Here is a 22945-nt window from a genome sequence, read left to right as displayed (position 1 = left end):
TGTCATGTCACAGACTGTGTTTGCAAAATGACAAGTAGAAGCTGATTGGTGGTTTATCAATCTATTTGTACATCTTACTACATCTGACCTATACAGGGCAGATATGGTTGTAGTTTGAAGACCATGACCTGGGATCCAGGTCCAATGTGTGGTGAGAAGGTGGTTTGAGCACATATGAAACTGTTCACTTTAGCTGTATCAGACCCAAGATCAGGATGTGAAAGTGGGTATAATCCTATTTATACATTCTTGATTATTGATGTTTATAGAAACATAACCTACATTTACTGTTAGTTAGAGCCTCAGTATTTTTTGTTAGACCAATATGCAGTTATCTAGTACTATTTGATTGCACTGGCACACCGATTAAAGCTGCCTAATTCAAATAAATTGTATTTGTATTTTCCCACTCTCATGCTTTTGCAGTACTTGTACTGAGAAATAAGGGGCGATTGTTTGAAGATGGCTTGGATTGTGACCTCGTGTTAGACAAACTGCTTCTCTTACAGACTCTTGTTCACCAGTTAATACTCAGCTACAGCTAAAACAAACACTTCTCCCCACTGCTACAATGAATACGGTATCTAAGTGCCAAGTGTGTTGGTTATACTTCATAATCCTGCTAAGCTATGCGATCGCTAACCCCTAATTCACTGCAGCCAGTTCTGCAGGAGCGGTGGCAGATTATTGTCCCCAAAGCCGCTGCTGAAAGTGGCACACTGACTTTTTTTTTGTTTTTGTTTGACCATTTCATTATACTGTAGTATATACACAGTACCACTTGTGTTGGATGCGTTTCTGAGATCTGTGCTATTAATGTATGATAAGACCACTACAAAGTGCCATTTATATTGAGTTCTGTATGCTACTTTGTTTCTTTTCTTAATGATCATGCATGGACAGCAGTTGTACACTATCCACTATTTTGCACAGACCGAGATCTCTAATATCCTCAAACTTGATCCTTCCAGCACGAGTTTAAAATATCCCATTAAAAAGGGGAATCTTACCAAAAATGAATACCTTGCCTTTCCTAGAGTTGTCTCACTTTTCTGCAACCAGCTGAGCGGGTTGTGACCACTGAGGTTGAATTGGCAATTTTATGCCACAGTCCCCTTCTTGAATGTTTAATGCATTAAGTGGCTTTGGCGTATGCCAGATTTTTATATGGTGTGCATGTTGCCACTATTTAGGGCACTAAAGTGCACCATTAATTCATTTGAGCAGCCATTAGATTTTTGTAGAACCCTGGTGTTATGGAAGTTAGGGGTCAACATGTGGTACTTACGCATCATTCACACACCAATCTCTGTAATGGGAAATGGGTTTGAAGTGAATTGTGAACTCTCCTCGCTGATGGATATTTATTGAACCGGTATTTGACTTGAATATGTATTATATAGGTTTCGCTGTTGTTGAATACGAACAGTCACTAATAGTGCAGCTGTATACGTGCATGCAGGAACCCTTATCACTGAATTTTTCCCTGCGGTGGGGACCAGCATTCCTCTTCCCGCTGCACAACCATCTACAGGAAGTGACCTTGGGCTGGGCCCATCACACTGCAGCGTACACATTCTTTTCTCCAACATTAAAGCTGTACCTTTTTTTTTTCCTTTCTTTTTTTTTTATAATGATTGCTTTTTTTTCCTCTTTACATTGAATTACTGTTTAACTGTATTGCACGTGTTGTTTTAATTCGCTTACTCCTGTTCACTGCCCACTCCCCCCCGACATGAATACGATTGTACTGGTCTTACCTTTGTCTTTGTACTGTGTTAAGCCAGTAGAACCCTTTTTGGTACCACTAAAATAAAAGTTTGTTTATTATAATTAAGGATAATCATATTCTTTATAACTAATCATATGCTGATTAGTAACCAATGAGATGTTGGCTTCTATATACACTGTACAATGAATAACCCTGAAATCTGATTGTTTTGGGTACATTTCTCCTGTTCCACAGTAGTACAATGTTATAAATGTCCCTTATTAAATGGGGTCACTGTATATTTGACACCTTGGTAAATAACTTTAAAATTTGCGGTTGGGGACTTTGGTATGGACCTTACAAATGACGGCAAGTATTTTAACAAACTATTGTGACACAATGCAGATAGCATCCGCTTGCTTAGCTCCAGTTTGTGTATGTGGTTCCACTAAATGTAGCCTGCCAGTGACATTTGGATTGCTGTCACATTATCACAGTCAATGACTTTCCATGTTTGGGTCACAATCACTCAGTTTTATTGCCTGTTAGAACATGACTAATGTAGACTTCTGTGCAGTGGTATTTAACTTGAACCGGTAAGGTTATCTTTCCGTAGCACTTCCCCTGACTCCCCACAGTATATTGTAACAAAATAGATCACACAAGCCTAGAAAAATGGATTGGATTTAGTACAGAACAGTAGTATAGTGTGAAGCGGTTATTTGCGGCTTTTGTGCTCAGTGGCTTGCCTCATAAGTGTTTCTATCCACCAGTTGTTTAGAGTAACATAAGAGTGTTATCTTTATATGAAGGGTTTATTGAAAGCACTTTACAATATGCTAATTGACACACTGTCTGACTCCCTGACAAATATAACAATACTCATAAAAGTGAAAGATAAATATACTGGGAAATGGCATAGCATGTGCTGGCTTATGCTGTAGTCATTGGTTGGCTCTCTGTCCGTGAAAACGGAATGAAACTATCTGTAAGGTCGATCCTATTAAATGTGCAGGATGCAGTTGCTGTGGCACTTAAATGGTGGCATCGGCACTTGATCTTGCACCCTTCGCGGGCAGATTTTGGTCTGAATTAGTACAAAATTGCTCACTGCCCTATGGAGCAGCAAGCATCTTTGAGCAAAATCTGGCCACCGTAAAGTGCTGCCGCGATGATCATAGCGGATAATGGGATCACCTAACATGTTGAGAACCTCTGTACAAGACCTTGACATCAACATTGGTCCTCGAGTACCCCCTACAGTTCACGTTTTTTTAGGTTTCCACACAGAATCACAGGTGAAATAATTAGCTCCACTTGTGATCTTTTAAAATGTGTCAGTGAATGAGTTCACCTGCCGGTGACCTGGAAAAATTGCATTGTTGGGGTACTTGAGGACTGAGGTTGAGAACCACTGCTCTAGTATGTGTTGCACAGTCAATTTGGTTTTGGCAATTAAGGGAGTGGTTCCATTTTATAATTATGGCCTGATAGTGGTTCAAATTGATCTAATTTTTTGGTTTTTTTACGTTCGAAAAATTGTATTTGTTTTAGAACACCCAACAAGGTGAATATGTAAAGGTGATTTGCTTGATGTTGGATAAAATGATGAAGGTAGAAGTCGGCCTGCCCATTTTTCCAAATATGTTATGTACTATAGAACAGAAAGGCAATTATAGCTTAACAAATGGGGTATGCAATTTTTCCATCAACCCTTCACCTTTTTTTTTTTTTTTTTTTTAAGTAGTTGCCATCCTTATTTCTCCTTCATTCACAGCGAACACTGAAGTACTGCTTACATTGGGAGATAGAGTGAGTGTGATTAGGAGTCGGCAATTTACATTTTTGTGAAGTGTGATCGGCTCCTCCCCTCTATCCACCTTTTCTAGACCTCCGTCTTAAAAAAAAAAAAAAAAAAAAAAAGTGCTAGAGGAGTTGGATCCCTGGTCTTGGTCTCCTAAGGGAGATTAATTTTTCACAGCCACACGTTTCAGGGGCACTGGCTGAAGATGCACTGTGGCGCTGGTCAGCCTAGCGCACTGACCACCAAGAGGAGGCTGCAGTTTGAAGTTCACGCCGCTGTCCTCAGCGTGCGCAGTCCGCTGACCCGGGAGTCCTCTCCGCGCAGATCAGGAAACTTCAGCGGGCAGGCACCATCATCCTCACCACACTGCATACTCCAGGGAGAACGGTCCCAGTGATACACCACCACCACTTTCCCGTCCCTGCGAGTGCTGCAGCATTGCGGGGGCTGTAAAAATGTTTAGGTGGGGAAATTAATTGGGTATTGGTGGCTCTGTTCTGCAGGATGGTGCCGTCCGCAATCAACACTGATTACTCGGGTGTTCTTGCCTTAATTACGTTATGTGATGCTAAATCCCAGTTCTGCCCCTGGAAAGGTATGGGTGGTATATCATACCCCTTTCACATCGCACTTTTAAAACGGTATATTGCCGTTTTTTCCCCTTTTTAAAACGTTTAAGCCTGCACTGTGAATGCACCACAGCCTATTTACCGTTTTAAGTTAACTGGCATTTCGAACCGTGTAAAAAGCAGAGTCCTACACGGTTCCTTGCCGTTTTTTGTGCAATGTGAATGTGTACAATGCTATGCATTCACAGTGCAGGCTTAAACGTTTTAAAAAGGGAAAAAAAAACCGGCAATTTACCGTTTTAAAAGTGCGATGTGAAAGGGGTATAAACCGGTATTTAAAACGGTAATCTGCGGCAATGTAAGGCTCTGACCCGTTTTAAAATACCGGTTTTTAACACGTGTCGGCGATGTGAAAGTGGTATTATGCAAATGTTTACAGACATGTATTCTATTTTAACCACTGTGTTAGCATGGAGTTAGTATTGCAATTAACACAACTGGACTGAAGCTGCATTTGGTAACGTGTGGTTAATAGATTTAGGGCTCAATCCAATTAGGAGAGAGTTGAGTCTTGCGAGTTATTCTCTGACCCAGCGTGCAATGCAAAGTACTTTTGCATCCCATTTCCAAACACTCATGGCTTTTGTAGATCATAATATTTTTGTGCACTGCCTACTGAGAAGTGAAAGGGTAGAGAAACCTCCTAGTTTTTGGTAAATATGTAGGGATGCCATGCATGCTATACCCCTCATAAGGAATAATCCTGCACTTCAATAGCATCATTTTGACAATAATAACTAGGCAGTTTTCAAGTGGGTGTGGATTATTAGATCGGTGTCTAAGTTGAACATTAATGGTCCACAGGCGGTAGGTCAACACACAAAAAAGGTCTACAATCACTTCTTTTGTTTTCTATGTCAACATTTGTTGACCTGAACACTGTATTACTGTATTCGTTCCGCTTGACACACTATTATATTCTCCCTCTATGCCGACTAGGATCACGAAGTAAGAACAAGTCGGTTTAAAAAAAAAATCATGAAAAATCTGTGTCAAACTTTTCCTGTGTCCACCATTGAGATATCAACCTTCTTGCTTGTGTAGACCCAGGCCATGTCAACCTTTTTGCATTGTTGACCTATTGACTGTCGACCAATAGTGGGTGACCTGTTGATTGTCGACCTAGACACTGTTGACCGGATACATTAAATTATGTGAAACTAGTACATAGAGGTGTATTGATGGCTGAGGGCTTTTTGAACTTCCAGCTCAAAAACGAAGGGGGTTATTTTGGTTCACTCTCTGACAAATTCCTTCTTAGATGGACAAATCCATGTGCACTGCAGGTGGGGCAGATGTTACTTGTGCAGAGAGTTAGATTTGGGTGGGGTTTTACTTCAAAGTGAGATCTATATTGCAGTGTAAAAATAAAGCAGTCAGTATTTTCCCTGCACAGAAACAAAATCACTCGCCAAAATCTAATTATCTGCACATTTTACATCTGCCCCCCCCTGCATTGCACATGGTTTTGTCCATTTAAGAAGGAAGTTGTCAGAGTGAACCAAAATAACCCCCTAATAAGTGTGTGTGTTCCAACCTTTCACAAACTTTCATAAATACAATGAAAGATAACTATTCATACATTTTTCTGGATTCTCAAGTATTCATTTTAAATCCATTTTTAAACCTCCAGTACTTATGGCCATTGACACTTTTATGTGGTCCTCCTATCTACATTGTCACTTTGTGAGGTCCGGGATGGTTTATCCACTTTTCATGCACGTCTCCCAATTTGCACTTTGTAGAAAACTTACAAAACCTTGCTGCATTCAACTAGATGGTGTCCAATTGAGCAAATTCAATTGTTGCTTTGTTTGCCACAGGGAGACACATTTCTTCTTGCAGCCTCCAGGGGTGGGGAGTTGAAATGTGCGAACATTTTCTTCTGCTGTGTTGAAGCATAAATTTTCGCATCAAACCCATGAGTTTAGTCAGGTTTAATGGCTTTACGCGGCTAAACATGGTCTGTGTGGTCATGTCGTGTGCGCTTTAAAAAAAGTTCCTGATTCACTCACTTTTGATGGGAGATCAGGCACGATAAAATACACTAATTGGCGTTAAGAGAATTCAGATCGGTCAGAGAAGTGTTTATGTACGTGCACACATCTTCTATATTAAGGGTTTTCCTTACATGTAATGCACTTTTTTATCAGACCATGCCCTGGTTGCCTTAGATGTGACCACAACTGGCTGGGCTTTTCCTGACCTAGTCGCATCTGATGCGACCAGTACAAAACGCCCACTGTGCAGCAGCTGTAATTTTTAATCTTCCAACCGCTGCCAATATTCAAGAGCTCTTCCTGCCCCTTTGCTTCCTAGTTCCCTCCCCAAATACCTATCGTATGGCCGGTCACTGATCAGGCAGCCCCGTGAAACCCGCTTCCGCAGCTGCAGAACTTCTATAAACGGTCCTTTCCTTTCTCTGTGTTCACACAACGTCTACAGAAAGGAGCAACTGCCATGGAAATATTAAGTCATGGTGATCTGATCGTTGGTAGACCGATATATTGGCCATTGATGTTTACAATTTTTATTTTATTTTATTTTATTGAGACTAACAAAATACATTACAGAAATTGACCCAAACAAAAGTCCAGCGACGATAGCAATCACAACTATATTTCCAAATATAGTGACAAAATTATATCAACTAATAAACATTTGTGTCTGGCTAAATATTTCCTTCGAAATCTATAGTAGTCTGCTACCTTGTGATTGCTTCTGTGTTTTTGCATGTGTGAGAGAAAGATATGTAGTTTCACTTGCTGCCAACAGATGGCAGTGTTTGGGAGAGACACAACCGGACACTAAACATCTATATAGCTGTACAGAAAAGGAGAGTTTAGTAGGAAGAAGGGATGGACAGGGGGAGACCCAGCCAGTCAAAGATTTTTTTTTTTTGGTTTTGTTTCAAGTACAAGCCAACTAAGTCATTTAAAAAAAAAAAAAAAAAAAAAAAACCCAGACCATTTCTGGGTGTTTTTTGTGAAGACATTAGCCAGTTAAGTGGTTAAAAGTGATGTATGGATAAGTACAGTGTGCGATGTTGCATTTGCAGGGTTATTCCAGCAGTAACAGAGCTCAGATTGAGATGATGTAATACAGGATGGCTGCGAGACTGCTCTGTCTGCAAGCTCCGAACTTTCTGAAGCCTCAGCACATTTTATACCAGTTCAGATATTTGGACTTTGCCAGCTCAGTGTCTTCATCGGTCTTTAGAAAGACCTTTTCTCTAGACCTCACATTTTACAGCATTATATTTAACCTATTCAGATCTGTTATTTTCTTTTACATGCTTGTATAGATCATAAAGAGATGTCATAGAAATAAATGTAATAAATTAAATCAACTGTGTAAGTTCCCAACTGCAGTCCTCAAGGTACACGAGTTGCGGTCACGGTGGCCAATATATTGGCAGTTCAATTGAACGGTCGGTTATATAGCTGGACCATTGGCCAGTGTGTACTAGCCATACAGATGGATCCGGCGACCGCTTTGCAAGGGCTGGCGATAGAATCGCCAGCCGTCAGGCTCCGCCATCAGTCGGAAGTGGGCGTGCGAGATGCTTGCGCACCCCATTCCGAAGGAGCACCTTGCTGCCGCCCACCCCCTCCTTTAAGCGGAGACTGGCAGGGTTTCCACCGCGGAGTGACTGGGACTAGCGACCATGTGAGACGCTCGCGTGTCCCAGTCTGATGGAGTCCCTCTCAGCCAGCGCTTGCCAGCGGGGATATTCTGGCGAGCGCTGGGAATAAATGAGAGGGGCTCCATCTGTATGTCTGTGAATGGCATTCAGTTGGGATCAGGCAGCATACATGGAGAACACACTGCTTGATCTGTCTGTACATATGCAGGTCATCCAATCATATAAAATCATGCAGGTCATCCAATCCTATAAAAACTTTCTGTCTGTGGGCATAATCACAATCCAGTGCGTCCACCCGCTGGTCGTGTATCGAGCTTGCTGATCCCTTCAGCAGGTGCAAAGTTGAATGACCAGATGTTTGCTTCAACCAGACAGATTGGACAGATAAATGTTAAGGTGTGTACCCAGCTTTTAGTGTGTCTTCATGACAGAGGTTGGGAAACACTGGTGTAACAGGATGCTGTTAAAAGTAATGCCATTATGGAAACGATTTGAATGTTACAAAGTGTCCTGCTTGCCGGCATTCTTATTGTGAATGGTGCTACTCGATGTATTCCAATTTTTATTGATTCAGTCCCATACCCTTCAACATATGAAGGGCAGAAGCCTTTGCACATTCAGAAAGGGTGAGTGACCAAGGGTAAAGGGGCATGACCACATGTAAAAAGGGGTGGGGCAACACCCCACCCCCTTTCCGAATGGATGTATTAAAGATCCATAAAAGATGGGTGCTAAGGGTTTCAATAATGTCACTGGCAGGGACAGTGTAGGAGGTAACAGAAGACCTGAACTGTTATGGAGCAGACACATATACTGTATACTAGTCACACCTCACTTACACCTTATAAGCAGGAGAGAACCGTGCATCCAGCCAGAAGAACAGAAGCCAAAACAATCTCCAGGGATAGAGATTATTTGAAGTTAGAAATATGGGCGCTATGGGGATATGTAGAGATAAAAGAAGGCTAATACTTCCCTATTCGTGGTCTCCTGATATCTTCCTATATCTTCCTGGTCCCGTATTGAAACATGAAAAGATAAAAAGAGAAAGAGGGACAGATCCCCTCGTGTAATCCTGTTTATATTGGGTGATTACAAAGATGGTGATTCAATAGCCTCCAATACTAGCTACTGGGTTGAGTATAGATTGAAATAAGTATGGGGGTTCTTATCTCCCCCTTCAAAATACACTCACACAATCGCAGAATGTTATATAGCTTATAACAATAAATCTTGTATTCAAACAGGTACTGTATCCAGATATAATATGTTGGGGGTAGGTCCCCCTTCCAATTTACTCACTCAGAGCTGGAGTTCAGATCACATGTAGTTTAGGTCTTTCTCCTGGTGTCCTCCGTCCGTGATGAGAATATGGGTAAATTCCTTATATTTTAAAAAGATGACACTAGTGGATACTGTGTGTAATAAAACAGTTATCCTTTTTATTGAAAAACAAACGTGTCACTTTTAACATAAAAACCCATACAACAAAAAAGCCTCTGGAATAACTCTACCTATCTTGGACCGGTACTAACCAAAAAATCCTGAAGTTGTTTGTAGTGGGCAGGCTAAATGGGGCCCCGTTTATGCCTTACCACCTGGATTTAGGTGTTCCCGTCCTGTAGGTCCAGAGTATCCAGTAGGCATCCACAACAGTTTAAAAATTCCGAGAGAATAGTCCACCAACGCGTTTCGACCCGTACTGGATCTTTGTCAAGGTGCATTCTCTCACTGCAACCTTATGGTTTATATAGCTGTCTGGATAATGATAATTAGGGGCAGGTCTGCCCGTTTTCCCGCCAAAATGAAGTCACTGAATGTGTAGAACTAATACATTACAGTATTAGTTCTACACATTCAGTGACTTCATGACCACATCCACTAGTATCCACAGTATGCACTAGTGTCATCTTTTTAAAATATAAGGAATTTACCCATATTCTCATCACGGACGGAGGACACCAGGAGAAAGACCTAAACTACATGCGATCTGAACTCCAGCTCTGAGTGAGTAAATTGGAAGGGGGACCTACCCCCAACATATTATATCTGGATACAGTACCTGTTTGAATACAAGATTTATTGTTATAAGCTATATAACATTCTGCGATTGTGTGAGTGTATTTGGAAGGGGGAGATAAGAACCCCCATACTTATTTCAATCTATACGCAACCCAGTAGCTAGTATTGGAGGCTATTGAATCACCATCTTTGTAATCACCCAATATAAACAGGATTACACGAGGGGATCTGTCCCTCTTTCTCTTTTTATCTTTTCATGTTTCAATACGGGACCAGGAAGATATAGGAAGATATCAGGAGACCACGAATAGGGAAGTATTAGCCTTCTTTTATCTCTACATATCCCCATAGCGCCCATATTTCTAACTTCAAATAATCTCTATCCCTTTAAATTGCAACAAAAAGTCCGGGTGGGCTTTTTTCATTTGAACCAGAAATACAGGCAGCTCTGCGCGGATTGGTATAGATCCCACATCCCCTTTGCTCAAAACAATCTCCGTTTAGTGTTAAAATGGAGAGTGATAAACCACCAGCCAACCAGCTCCCAACTACCATGTCACAGGCTGTGTTTGATAAATGACAGGTAGGAGCTGGTTGGCTGGTAGTTTAACACTCTCCATTTTAACACTTTTCAAGCTTAGTACATCTTTGTTATAGATTTAAAATACACAAAACACGCTTAATTTTGAGCGCAGAGATGCTGCTGCTCTTGCCACCATCCAGAAAATGCGCATGAGACATTCAAGAAGCCTTTACACAGTCAGACAGTCCCTGAGTGCAGGAGGGTCCGAGCGCTATGTGACTTCATGATGAGACACACGCTGCCGGGACCACAAGTCACCGGAATGAGTGCAGAAGGACCAGATCGCATCGCAAGCTGGAGCAAGAGGAGACGCCTAAACCCGGGAAGAAAATGGTACAGTCTGTACACGTTAAGGACCTTTAAAAGACCAAAAAAAAAAACAACCAACTGGCCAAATCTACCGGCTAAATCTGTACAGTTGTAAGGTATGCAATCTAAAAGGCAAGACAAAGCCCACCGTGTGATAATTGGCTCCTTTGCCTCTGAGGAGGCAGATATTTTATTAGCCCAATCAATATTAGACATTTGAAATAGGAAATAGAAGCATCATTGATGTATGAAGCACATCGTTCCTCAATGATTTAATTTTATCCTAGTGTATAGACTTCACTTAATGAGATTGTTTCAGCCTGCAAAGGGCTGTCCCCCCCTTAGTGTGTACTTAAGGTCCATACACACTGGGCGATTTTGCCTAGCGTGTATGGACAGCGATGATCGTTGTCATCGCTGGTGGAAAAGCCGCTCAGTGCATACACACTGAGCGGCTTTCCCCCTGCCCGGTGCTGTCAGTGGGGGGCAGACTGTCTTCCATAGCGCAGCACTATGGAAAGCTGTCCACAAAGCTGCTCATCTGCTGGCAACACCAGCAGATGAGCGGCGGCCGACAACGATGATGCGGGAGCGTGCAGAAGCACTCACCGCTCATTGCTGACCTGTACACACTGGGCGGCTTTCATGCTGAACCCCGCTCAGACGAGAAAACTGAGCGGCTTTCACATGAGTCGCCCAATGTGTATGGGCCTGAACTGAGGTGTTTTTTTTTTTTTCTTCCTTTTTTTTAATAAACCATTGTTGTCTGAACTAGACATATCTGCTGCTGTAATATACTGCCTGACATTGAAAGGTTTGGGCTATAGGAGCTTCTGGATTCAGGCCCTTATTCTGGTTGGTGCGGTCGAGCCGCATATGCGGCTGCGACCGCACCAGACGAATCCCCGCCCACCCTACGGATCGCCACGGCCGTCCGTACACGGACGGCTGGCGATCCGCATAAAAATGGTGGAGGCTACGCCTCCACCATGGTGGGAGCTGCCCCCTGCATTCGATGGTCGTCGACCATCGAAGGCAGGTCCGCACGCCGCGGCAGCTCCCGCAAGCTGAGACCACACGGACAATCGTCCGTGTGGTAGCTTGTATGGGGGCTGAAAGCTGACATCCGGCGACGTCAGCTTTCCGCCCCCATGAGTTGCGTCATGGCCTCATTACCATGCGTACGCCCCGCGTTTGCATGGGAACGCCCATGAAACGCGGGGCGTACACATAGGGAAATGAGGGCATGATGCCTCTCACGCCCCTATACGCCCCCTTTGCGGCGGACGAAATACGTCTGCGGCGAAGGGGGCTGCACATGCGCAGATTCACCTCTGCGCATGTGCAGAGTAAAAACATCGGCGGTACGGCCGCACGCGGGCCGTACCGATCTGATTAGAATAAGGGCCTCAGTGTGAGCATGATTCTAGGTCTGGCCGTGGGAGACAGCTTTCTTATGTTCCCTGTAAAATAAAAACATTGCACCACACATCAGCGTGTTTCCTCTCAGTTTGGCACCACAGCAGTTGTTTTCTTGGTTTTCTCATGGTAAGGGCTGCAAGAAGCGTTAGATTTAGGCTCTGACTGGTGGGCTGTGTAGTCATGGCAACGTCTATGATTTTTGCTCAAAGTCAGAATTATCATAAAGCTGCTAAGCCCCTTTCCCTTCCTCAAGATGTACCAGATGGCAACCCCATCTCTTGTTGATGGACTCTACAAAGACAGCAGGGAAAGGCAAGCTTTCCACCTGGCATTACCCAACTGTCTTTGTATAGACAATGTATTCTAATGGAGATAAACATTATGTAGTTGATCTGCCTCACATGGTTTTATGAGTAACTGATCTGTAGGTAGAAAGCCGCAAATACTGCAGAGCTCATTCTTTAACTGTTAGAAAACTTCTCAAAACTCTGTTTTACTTACCGACACCTATCCCATAACTGTTTCTCATGATGGGCCAGAAGTACTAAGCTTCAAAAGTGATAAAATGAAAAGTGATAAACCACCAGCCAATCATCTCTTAACTGCCATACTCCATGCTGTGTTTGAAAAATGATAGGTAGGAGCTGATTGGTTGGTGGTTTTTCACTCTCCATTTTATCACTTTTCAAGGCTTAGTACATCTCACCCGATGTACCAAACTCCAAAATACTACAGTATGTCACATTGAATTAGCATTTCGCTGTGAGTGTTTTTTATATATTTTTTTTCTCTATCCGTGTTTCCTAATGTTGGTCCTCAAGGTACACAAAAGATATGTTTATTTTACAGCTATACTTTAGCACAGGTGATTTAATTAGTACCTCAGCTATTTTGAGTCAACCATCTAAGCACAAACATTTGTGTCCTCAAACCTGGACTGTTAAGCCCCACATCCACTACTTCGACATTTCTGAGGTGAGAAGTCTCAGCTGATCCTCCTTGAGCCACCTGGGAAGGTCCCGGGCTGCAGGATCGCTTGCGATTATGTTGCATGTTGTCTCATTACTTGCTGCGGATAACGATAGATCCTTGGTGCGGCAGTGACTATCTCCGGCTTTAGTTGAACATTCACATCAGTCTCTGCTCCAGTTACAATATATATTCCCTACCACATGTACACGTGCGCGCACAGCCAATCTAGGGTTAATTTTGTTGACAGCTAATTGACCTTCCAGTATATTTTTGAATTGTGGGAGGAAACAGGAGTAACCGGAGTAAACCCACGCAAGCACAGGGAGAATATAAAAACTCTGCACAGTTAGTGCCATGGTGGGCTTTGCATCGGATGAAAATTGGAGGTCAAACACATGCAAATTTGGGCCCCCCATGAGATGTGTACAAAGTGCAATTATGTCAGTAAAGGGGTGTGTGTACACATTTTCCAATGCCACCAGTGACTGACAATGGTGCCTGAAAGGGGGGGGGGGGGGCATGATGCTTTCTGCAGCATGGCTATCGGTAGCGATTTCCTTCTTTGTCCTGCCGGTGCAGATGATGGAGGATATCGATAACCACCCTCGAGCATGCGCATCGTTAACTATATAGTATGTACATCCTAGACCAGAGGCTCAAACTTTTTATTGTCTGACTGGGTCCCATTACAGGACCCCAGAAAGTTACTGCAGAATGTTCAGCAGACAACACATGCACAGCAGCATTGTGGAGGCACAAAACAGAAGTGAAGGGACCACTAATGTAGTGATTTTATTTCTTACCCAATTGCAGACTAGCTCTTTTCGGAGTCCCTGTCATGCATGTGATTTTTAATATATACATGCAAATGTTAAAGCTTATAGTTGCTGTGAGGCTTTGTTGATGACCAGGAGGATGACGAGAAAGCAGTGGATGCCAGAAAGCTTGCCTGATGACTCCTCAGGTCTCTAAGCCAGGGATCCAAGGAGTCTGAAGTAACAGACAATTCAACTTGATTTTTAGCCTCCTTGGGTCATTGACTGACGGATCAGAGCAGTCATTAGGCTGATAGTAAGCATCATGGAGTCACGACACTTTGCTGCACTAGATCATATGCACGAAAATCAAATTAACAATTGTCATGATCATGCACATCGTTAACGATATCATCTAGTGCAGGCATGGGCAAACTATGGCCCTCCAGCTATTATTAAACTACACGTCCCATCATGCCTTGCCACCATTTTACTATCAGGGAATACTAAAACTATGGCAAGGCATTCTGGGATGTGTAGTTTCACAACAGCTGTAGGGACACAGTTTGGCCATGCCTGGTCTAGTATATACACATCTTTTAGTGTTCCTTAAAAAACCAAGGTTGAGAAACGCTGCTCTATACATACAGGTAGCTTCTCAAACTCTGTTCCCGGGACCCCACACAGTGCATATTTTGGTACTCTTTACCTAGAAGGGCGCCAGCGATTGAAATCGCGGTCGTCGGGGGTAAAAATCGCGGTCATCGCGGGTAAATCGGGATGGCCGCGATGACCGCGATTTTCCCATAGGGAACAATGTTAAAAAGGCTGATTGACCGCGATTTGACTGTTAAATGCCTCAATGGACCCGATTTGGCCCTAGGAATCAATGTTAAATGGGCCACAGAGCCCAAATAAGCACAATTAACCCTTAAATGTCCCCCCCAATTTTTAACGCCACCCCACGATCCACGCGAACCCGAAGCGTGGCGAGCGCAGCGAGCCCGCGAGGGGCGGCGGTACGCGTCCTCCGACCTTTTCATGCCCTACTATCCACTAGGGCGTGGAGTGAGAATATAATAGTGTGGCGAGCCACCGAGCCCGAAGCGTGGCGAGCGCAGCGAGGGGACGCGGATACCTTCACAGTTATACGCGTCCCCTCGCAGGCTTCACAGGTGTCCGTGGCGACGCCGACACCTGTGAAGCCCGCGAGGGGACGCGTCTACCTGTGAAGGTATCCGCGTCCCCTCGCGGGGCTCGCTGCGCTCGCCACGCTTCGGGCTCGGTGGCTCGCTGCGCTCGCCACACTATTATATTCTCACTCCACGCCCTAGTGGATAGTAGGGCATGAAAAGGTCGGAGGACGCGTACCGCCGCCCCTCGCGGGCTCGCTGCGCTCGCCACGCTTCGGGTTCGCGTGGATCGTGGGGTGGCGTTAAAAATTGGGGGGGACATTTAAGGGTTAATGGGCTCTGTGGCCCATTTAACATTGATTTCTATGGCCAAATCGGGGCCATTGAGCCATTTAACAGTAAAATCGGGTCCATCGCGCCTTTTAACATTGATTCCTATGGGAAATCGGGAGCATCGCGTCGCGGGCATCGCGTCGCGGGCATCGCGGGTACATTTATGGCTGGCCGCGACGCGACCGACACGATTTCCATGTTTAACATGGGTTTCAATGGGAAATCGCGGGCATCGCGTCGGTCGCGTCGCGGCCAGACATAAATGTACCCGCGATGCCCGCGACGGGCGCCCTTCTAGGTAAAGAGTACCCATATTTTTCAGGTGTCCTCACAGAATCACAAGTGAAATAATAATTAGCTCCATCTGTGGCCCTTTTTCAAATGTGACTGTAATTAATTAATTAATTCACCTGTGCATTGGTCAGTTGAATGGTTTGGCGTCCTGATGATTACATTTCAGAACCACTGCCTTAAGGCCCCATACACTAGTATATCTTTTTTTCCTAAGGAAAAATCGGACCAGTTTTCCCCTGAGAGCCCCCGGGAGGCTCACTTACGATTTGGCACTTGATGTGCCACTTTTATATGCAATAAGTCGCTTTATTTATGAACAGTTTCTTATATAGCGCATTCCGCAGTGCTTTACAGAATATAGTTGAACATTCACATCAGTCCCTGCCCCAGTGGAGCTTACAATCTATATTCCCTACCACATGTACACACAAATTTATTGCATGTAATATTCCCTGGGGAACTGCAATGGTGACAGGGGTGGGCAGCGAGATCCAGACAGCAGAGACTCGTAGTTTGTATCTGTATTTGCCAGGCGGCGGGATGGGAAGTTCTGTTGAGTTTGAAAACCTATTTTGAAAAGACTGGCCAATCCGTGTCCAGCCAGTCTTTTCTAAATTATTCTTTAAAATTCAGCGCTTCCCGCACGGCAAATACCGGGTATAAGCTCCCAGCCGCCAATTGGACCCCGCTGCTGCACATGGTGTGTGCCAGTGGTTCTTCACTGCTGGCACACACCTACATATTGAACCGACACATCGCGGGTGCTAAAAAGCACATGCGATGTGCCACTGATGGATCTGATAGATTTAATGTGCAGCCCATCTGACTTCCCCACTCCAATACAATACGCACGGGACCACCCTGGTCAGTCGTCCCAAATCGGACAAGTGTATGGGCACCTTTTTTAGACCAGTAGTCCTCAAGGCATGAGTCTAGGATTTAAGGCTATCAGGCTTAGTCACAGGTGACTTAATTTATACCTTGGTCTGCTTGATTATACCATCTGTGTTAAAGCAAGGATAGTTCTAAAACCTGGACAGTTGGTGTGCCTTGAGATCCACAGTTGAGTACCACTGCCAGGGCCGGCGCTACCCACTCAGCAGCTCCTGCAAAGCAGGGAGGCGCCATGCTGAAAAGGCGCTGTCTCCCTCCTTTCTCTGCTAAAGCTGCCTTAGCCCTCACCGTCACTGCCTCCTGCACACCGCCCAAGCAGGAGGCAGTGACACTTTTTTAAATAATGGTATGGTGGCCATACACGCTGCAATAGCAGCGTGCGATGCACGCTCCCGCGGGCATCGCATCGCACAGTACAAAAAGTATGTGCTGCACATACTTTTTGTACTGCTTTCGGATCGCATCGCACACACATTGCACGCATGCCGTGCCATGCGATCTAGCCCATAACGTATGCGATTCTCGCAGCGTGTATGGGCACCTTTAGTGCCTGCAACACTTTGCGGACACAGCACTGGGATGGTGTATGCATAGTTGCATACATGTACATGCACCCGAGATCCTCCATAGGATCGCATGTTGCATACACTCCCACAATCGGGCTGCAGCTTGTTGCAATGGTAATGTGAAAGGGCGCAAAATTTATGGTTTGCAGGAGGGCGCCGGACACCCTAGCACCGGCCCTGACCACTGCCATAGACAATGGGAAGAAATCAGCACCACATCTCGTACCCCTTATGGCCCTTACACTTGTCCAAGTTATCTGAGGGACAAGTTGGACCTGATTGACTTGAGATTTATCCTATGTGCAGGAGGATCAATCTCTTGGTTAGACCAAGACGCACAGGAACGTGCATAAGGGGGCCTTTTCACACCCAGATGTGTCCTGAATTTGCACAAAAGTTGTAGCTTACATAAGGGGCTGCGAGCAGTTATGTTCAGGCAGCGCGGATGGTGTAATGGTTAGCATTACTGCCTCACAGCACTGAGGTCATGGGTTAGATTCCAGTGTGGCCCTTACTGTGAGGTGTTTGTATATTCTCCCTGTGCTTGCGTGGGTTTATTCCGGGTACTCCAGTTCCCTCTCACAAACCAAAAATATACTGGTAGTTTAATTGGCTCCCAACAAAACTTATCCGTAGAGTGTGTGTGTGTGTGTGTGTGTGTGTACATAGGGAATATAGATTGTGAGCTCCATGGGACTGATGTGAATGTTCAACTATTCAAAGCACTTTGGAATATGTATGCGCTATATAAATAACTGATAATAGAATGTCTGAGTTTGGACTGCCGTAAAGTAAGGCAGTAAAGAGAAGGAGGAATATCAGTATTTCTATAGCTGTAGAGCAGTTTCTTGCAGCGTGCTCATGCGTCCTACCTTGCAGTGGAATGGTTTCTTTAGCTGAAATCAGCAGCTTTTGAACGTGGCCATTAGCGTGCATGTTACTATACACACAGAAGTCACATACTCTTCAGCCAGGCAGTGATTTTCCAGGCCTGGGTCTGGCACAGCATGGGTTAAGTCTCATTGGCAGCAGGCGCGCATCCTGCAGCTCCCGAGCTCCCTCTGATTGGCTGCTGAGAGGTGAAATTGAAACCACACTAAACTTTTGACCCTGTAGCATTTTCTTGGGAGCCGCCTATAGCTGGTGGAGCCCAGTTTCTCCTTTCCTCATTTTGTTGCTTTTCTTACTTTCCTTGCTTGTGCGCTCCATCGGAATGCTGTGCCCTCTCCCTGTATTGTACTCCTTCAGAGGCTTGGGATTGTTACATGTTGGAAGTAGCTTAAAACACCACCTATATTTCAATAAAGATTCTAAAGGGAAAAGCTGACCTGCTGTTGTGTTAATTTTCATATGCCTTTTGGTTTGTTTGTTTTTTTTCTTATTTTTTCTTTTTAGGTCTCCACAAGTTCCTTTGACCCTCCGTTCTCTTGTTATGGAGCATACACACAGGGCAATTTCTAAGCGATCTGATTAGATTACATAAAACACTGATCGCTCCCTGTGTATGGGCAACGGTGATAAGCAGCCCTCGCGCATCACTATCGCTGGGCTAGATATTTCAAGCATGCTCAAAATATCTAGTCATTGCCCATGTTCTCTCTAAACACGGGCAGTAACAAATCACTCAGCACACATCGCCTTTGCAGTGTTGTGTGCTGAGTGATCTGTACTTAACTAGATCGCTCAGTGCAAAGCTTCCGTAGCCCCGTGTGTTTGGTAGGGATTGCTATAGACCAGTGGTAGCCAACCCTAGCCCTCGGGAGCTACCAACAGTTCTCATTTTCCAGACAACCTAGCTGCTGCACAGGTGCACTCATTACTCACTGACACATTTTAAAAGATCCACAGGTGGAGCTAATTACTTCACTTGGTATTCTGTGAGGAGATCTGCAAAACATGCACTGTTGGTAGCTCTCGAGGACTAGGGTTGGCTACCCCAGATTTAGAGCATTAGTTCCCAACCCTGGTCCTCAAGTACCCCCAAACAGTGCATGTTTTCCAGGTCACCCGGCAGGTGCACTCATTATTCAGTCACGTTTTAAAAGATCCACAGGTGGAGTTAATTACTTCACTTGTGATTCTGTGAGGAGATCTGCAAAACATGCACTGTTGGTAGCTCTCGGGGACTAGGGTTGGCTACCCCAGCTATAGACCATCGATTTATTCTGAATCCTCCATCGTTTATGGCTGATTGTTGAATACTTTTGCCATCAATGAGGGAGAACAAGATGGTTTCACTACATCAATGGCACAGCAGAAACGATGATTCGTTATTTTTTCACGATGTCGGAACACTGAGCATAGCTCCTCCCCCTGACAACCTTGAAGCCCTGCCCCCACATTCTGATTGACAATGGGGTTGATTTCAATATGGTTTGCAGTGAATAGTCCCAGGAGGGAACTCCTGTAGCTATTCTAATCAGTGCGCCGCTAATTCAGACTAGTACATTTCTGCTCGCACCAGTCCTTTATTTAATAAAGCAGTGATATCCAAAAAATTTTGGGTCGTGAGCTTCTCGTAATAAAATAAACTACCTGAAGAGCTACTAAAATGGAAAAAATTTGCAGAATAACCAAAAATTCCCTTTACACTTATACCACACACCACAATGCCCCAGACACAATATTCCACACACTGCAATGTCCAATATGCCGCATACATACCTCCTAACACTGGAGGCAGAGAAGGGACATTTGCGCGTGCCCAAAATTAGGGGGGGGGGGGGTTAAAATACTACCATGGTACTCCTGCTATGGGAGCATGGCCAGCGCTCTGAGAGCTGCTCTCTATGCCCCCAGCCTCTCTGAGTAGACGCTGTGCACACAATCTATTCACCACAGGACACTGCCGGCCCTAGGAGGGACGCAGGACAGCTCCCAAAAATGCATTCTGCTACTCACTGCAATGCCCCTGACACATGATTCTGCACACAATGTCCCGCAAACAGTGGTGAGAGCTGCTCAATCAAAGTAGTAATACTCTCCAGGTGCTGCAAGGGAGGGGGATTTAACCCCCAGCACACCAAAGGGCATTAGTAATAAGATTTGAAAAACCAACATAGTAGAGGGTCATTCAGAGATCTTAATTACATATATTTTGCAAAAGATATGATAAGCTTCTGGGCCTCGTCAAGGCTTCTCTGATACCGGAAGTCCTATACTGCATGATAACAGCACCCATTCTGGGCCATATAATTGTCTTTTGTAAGGCTACATGATAACAACACTCACCAATACATCTAACAATGTCCCGCAGTAAGGCTTCTAATAAAATAAAATGTAAATTACCTGTTTATTGCCAGGGGTCAATGCTTGCTGCCAGTAGTTAATGCTCGCTGCCAAGGAGGTCACAGCTTGCCCCCTCCACTATTCCTGTCTTTTCACATGGGCATAGTGGGCAGTTGCACCATAATACATTCCTCCATAAAAAAGAATCGCTGCTGGCTGCTGCAGCGTTTGGAGCTCGGCTCCATCATCCCCCTGCTGGCTTATGCCTTAAGATGTCCGTTCTCCATGGTCTTCCACCACGCTAGAAGTCAGATTTGACATCTAGCGGGAAATTTACTAAAGGAAATTTGTTAAAAAAAAAAAAAAATAGGTGTATTTGTATCCAGAAATACACTTATTTTTGACATTTACTATCCCGAAAATACGGCAATTCGTATTGATAGCACATCGATACGAATACGAATTGCCGTATTTTCAGGATAGTAAATGTCACAAATAAGTATATTTCTGGATACAAATACACCTTTTTTTTTTTTTTACAAATTTCCTTTAGTAAATTTCCCCCCTAGTGTCTGACGGGGAACGCAGCACTGCAGTGTTACCCAGAAGTGCCGGGAGCACTTAGCACGGTGCTCCCTGCCAGATGCTAGAGGTCAAATATGACTTATAGCGCCTGTCTCCTCCGGAACAAGGAGTGGGGGCCAAGGCGGCAGCAACGGGCGGACCGGGCAGAGAGCAGTGGTCGACCCACCTGTTTTGGTCAGGCGAACTACCGGTAGCTCTCGAACGACGGGTTGTGACCACTGTAATGAAGCTTTACATTTTTGATCTGCAGTCCCATGCTGCTCCAGGTACTGCACATCAAACTGGAAAGCGCCAGACTCCGCTTCCAACGATGTATTAAATTGGAACCCACCCCTCTTTTTAGGCAGAAATGTTTTTGTAATTATGATGTCTTCTTGTCTGAGATATTATTGTTGTCCTATAGCGATGTACCATGGTAAAAGGAAATCTTGGGGTTATCTACAAGAACACTGGATACATCACAGTAACTTGATATTTTCTACCCAATTTATTATACATTTAGTTCCTAGTTTAATTATTAAATGCCACACTGCCATGTGATCAGGTTGCTGTTAATTGGGCACCAATCACCCATGTTCAGCAGAATCTTCGAGCGGATTTAAAGCTCTGGCACTGCTACAATATACATCTTTACTATATCTGTATAGTCATCGTGTCTCAGACTGAATGAAAGCGGCCATTTGTTAGACTGGTGTAAATGCGCCTTCGGCATTTTTTTCTTTTTCTTTTTTTTTTTGTTTGAGAGCTTTGTGAACTCCAGAGCTGTGGCTTCTGTATCTTCTTGGATGTATGCCAGCCGCATCAAATGAACAATGACTGGAATATGATTAATAGCAGATCCCGTGCCCCCTTCTGTGTGCCTGTCCCTCTGAATCTGCAGCATAAAGAGTCCACCATAATGGTGTGCCTCTAGCCTCCTGGTTTGCTCATCTGTTCCCATGGACAGCCGTCCTATTTATAATACAGATTCTTTACTGCAGTGTTCTAGTACGATTCACAATCTCTTCTGTCAAAGGATATGTGATGTCCAAATATCCTTCTATTTGCTGGTTGCACAGAACATCCAGCTTTTACCATGTGTGGGTACCAGAAGGATCTTTGTTCTGTTGCTTTATGCAATGGAGTGATGGGGCTAAAGGCCCATACACATTAGAAGATTATCTTTTCAATCTGGCTGGTTGCAAATCTGAAAATTTTGGGGAGCAAATGACAATTGACAAAAAAAGTCATTCAGACAAATTAGTTCAATCTATTTATGCAGATGACTGCTTTTTATCCATTTTCCAGCTTTGGGAGCAAATGATTGACTGTAATTTGTTTCCAAATAAATTCAAGCTTTTCATTCCAACCAGCCAGATTGGAAAGCTAATCTTCTAGTGTGTATGGGCCTTAACTGCGCAACAGTATATTTTTAAAATGGATTTTTCGCTCTGATTTTTTAATCTGCTATAATAATTCTTTGAAAACCAGTAGCGCAGGCTGTCCTAAACCGCACTAAAAGCACACCCTTGTAAAGATAAATGTTGAGATGATGGTATGGTGGCTGGTGAGAGAACAATAATGACCATGCCTCCTTCCTGTGCGTCATTCTAGATGTGTCTTTAGATCACCACTTTATTATTGATGCATGTTAGTGTGTATGTTTGCCCCACCTGTGTGACCAACATGTGCTCCTGTATTTTTTTTTTTTTTTTTTTCATTTTGATGGATCTTGTTAGCAGGGTATGTATACAGGTCCAAGGCAAAGCATTGTGGGTCAGTTACAACTCTACCACTTAGCTGTTACTAAATGGAAATGCACTGGAATAGGAAGGACACGGTGTTGATTTGCAGTGCATCTGCTGGCATTATGAATGTGGAGGGTCCAGGCTTCCCATATATGCAATTATATTATATGATAATACAATGAGTGGGTGTATGCATATAAGTGTGTGTATTTATCTACAGTTTCTAGGAAATGTGTATGTATATATGTGTGTATATGTATGTATATCATTTTTACTATTCTATGTGAAGTCTCACTTTTTTTTTTTCTCTCAAACTTTATTATAATGAAAAT

General features: G+C 44.0%; 1 protein-coding gene across 2 annotated transcripts in view; it reads left to right on the top strand.

Annotated features, from left to right (window-relative positions):
- NCOA3 (nuclear receptor coactivator 3) overlaps nucleotides 1–22945 on the top strand; it is a 111254-nt gene that overhangs the window by 25680 nt on the left and 62629 nt on the right. The gene's annotated exons all lie outside the window — the stretch shown is intronic.

This window comes from Crinia signifera, chromosome 6 (assembly GCF_055691185.1).
Source record: "Crinia signifera chromosome 6, ASM5569118v1, whole genome shotgun sequence".
NCBI classification, from domain to species: domain Eukaryota; kingdom Metazoa; phylum Chordata; class Amphibia; order Anura; family Myobatrachidae; genus Crinia; species Crinia signifera.
The sequence above is the reverse complement of the archived record's forward strand: the minus strand, read 5'-3'. Positions and strand labels throughout refer to the sequence as shown.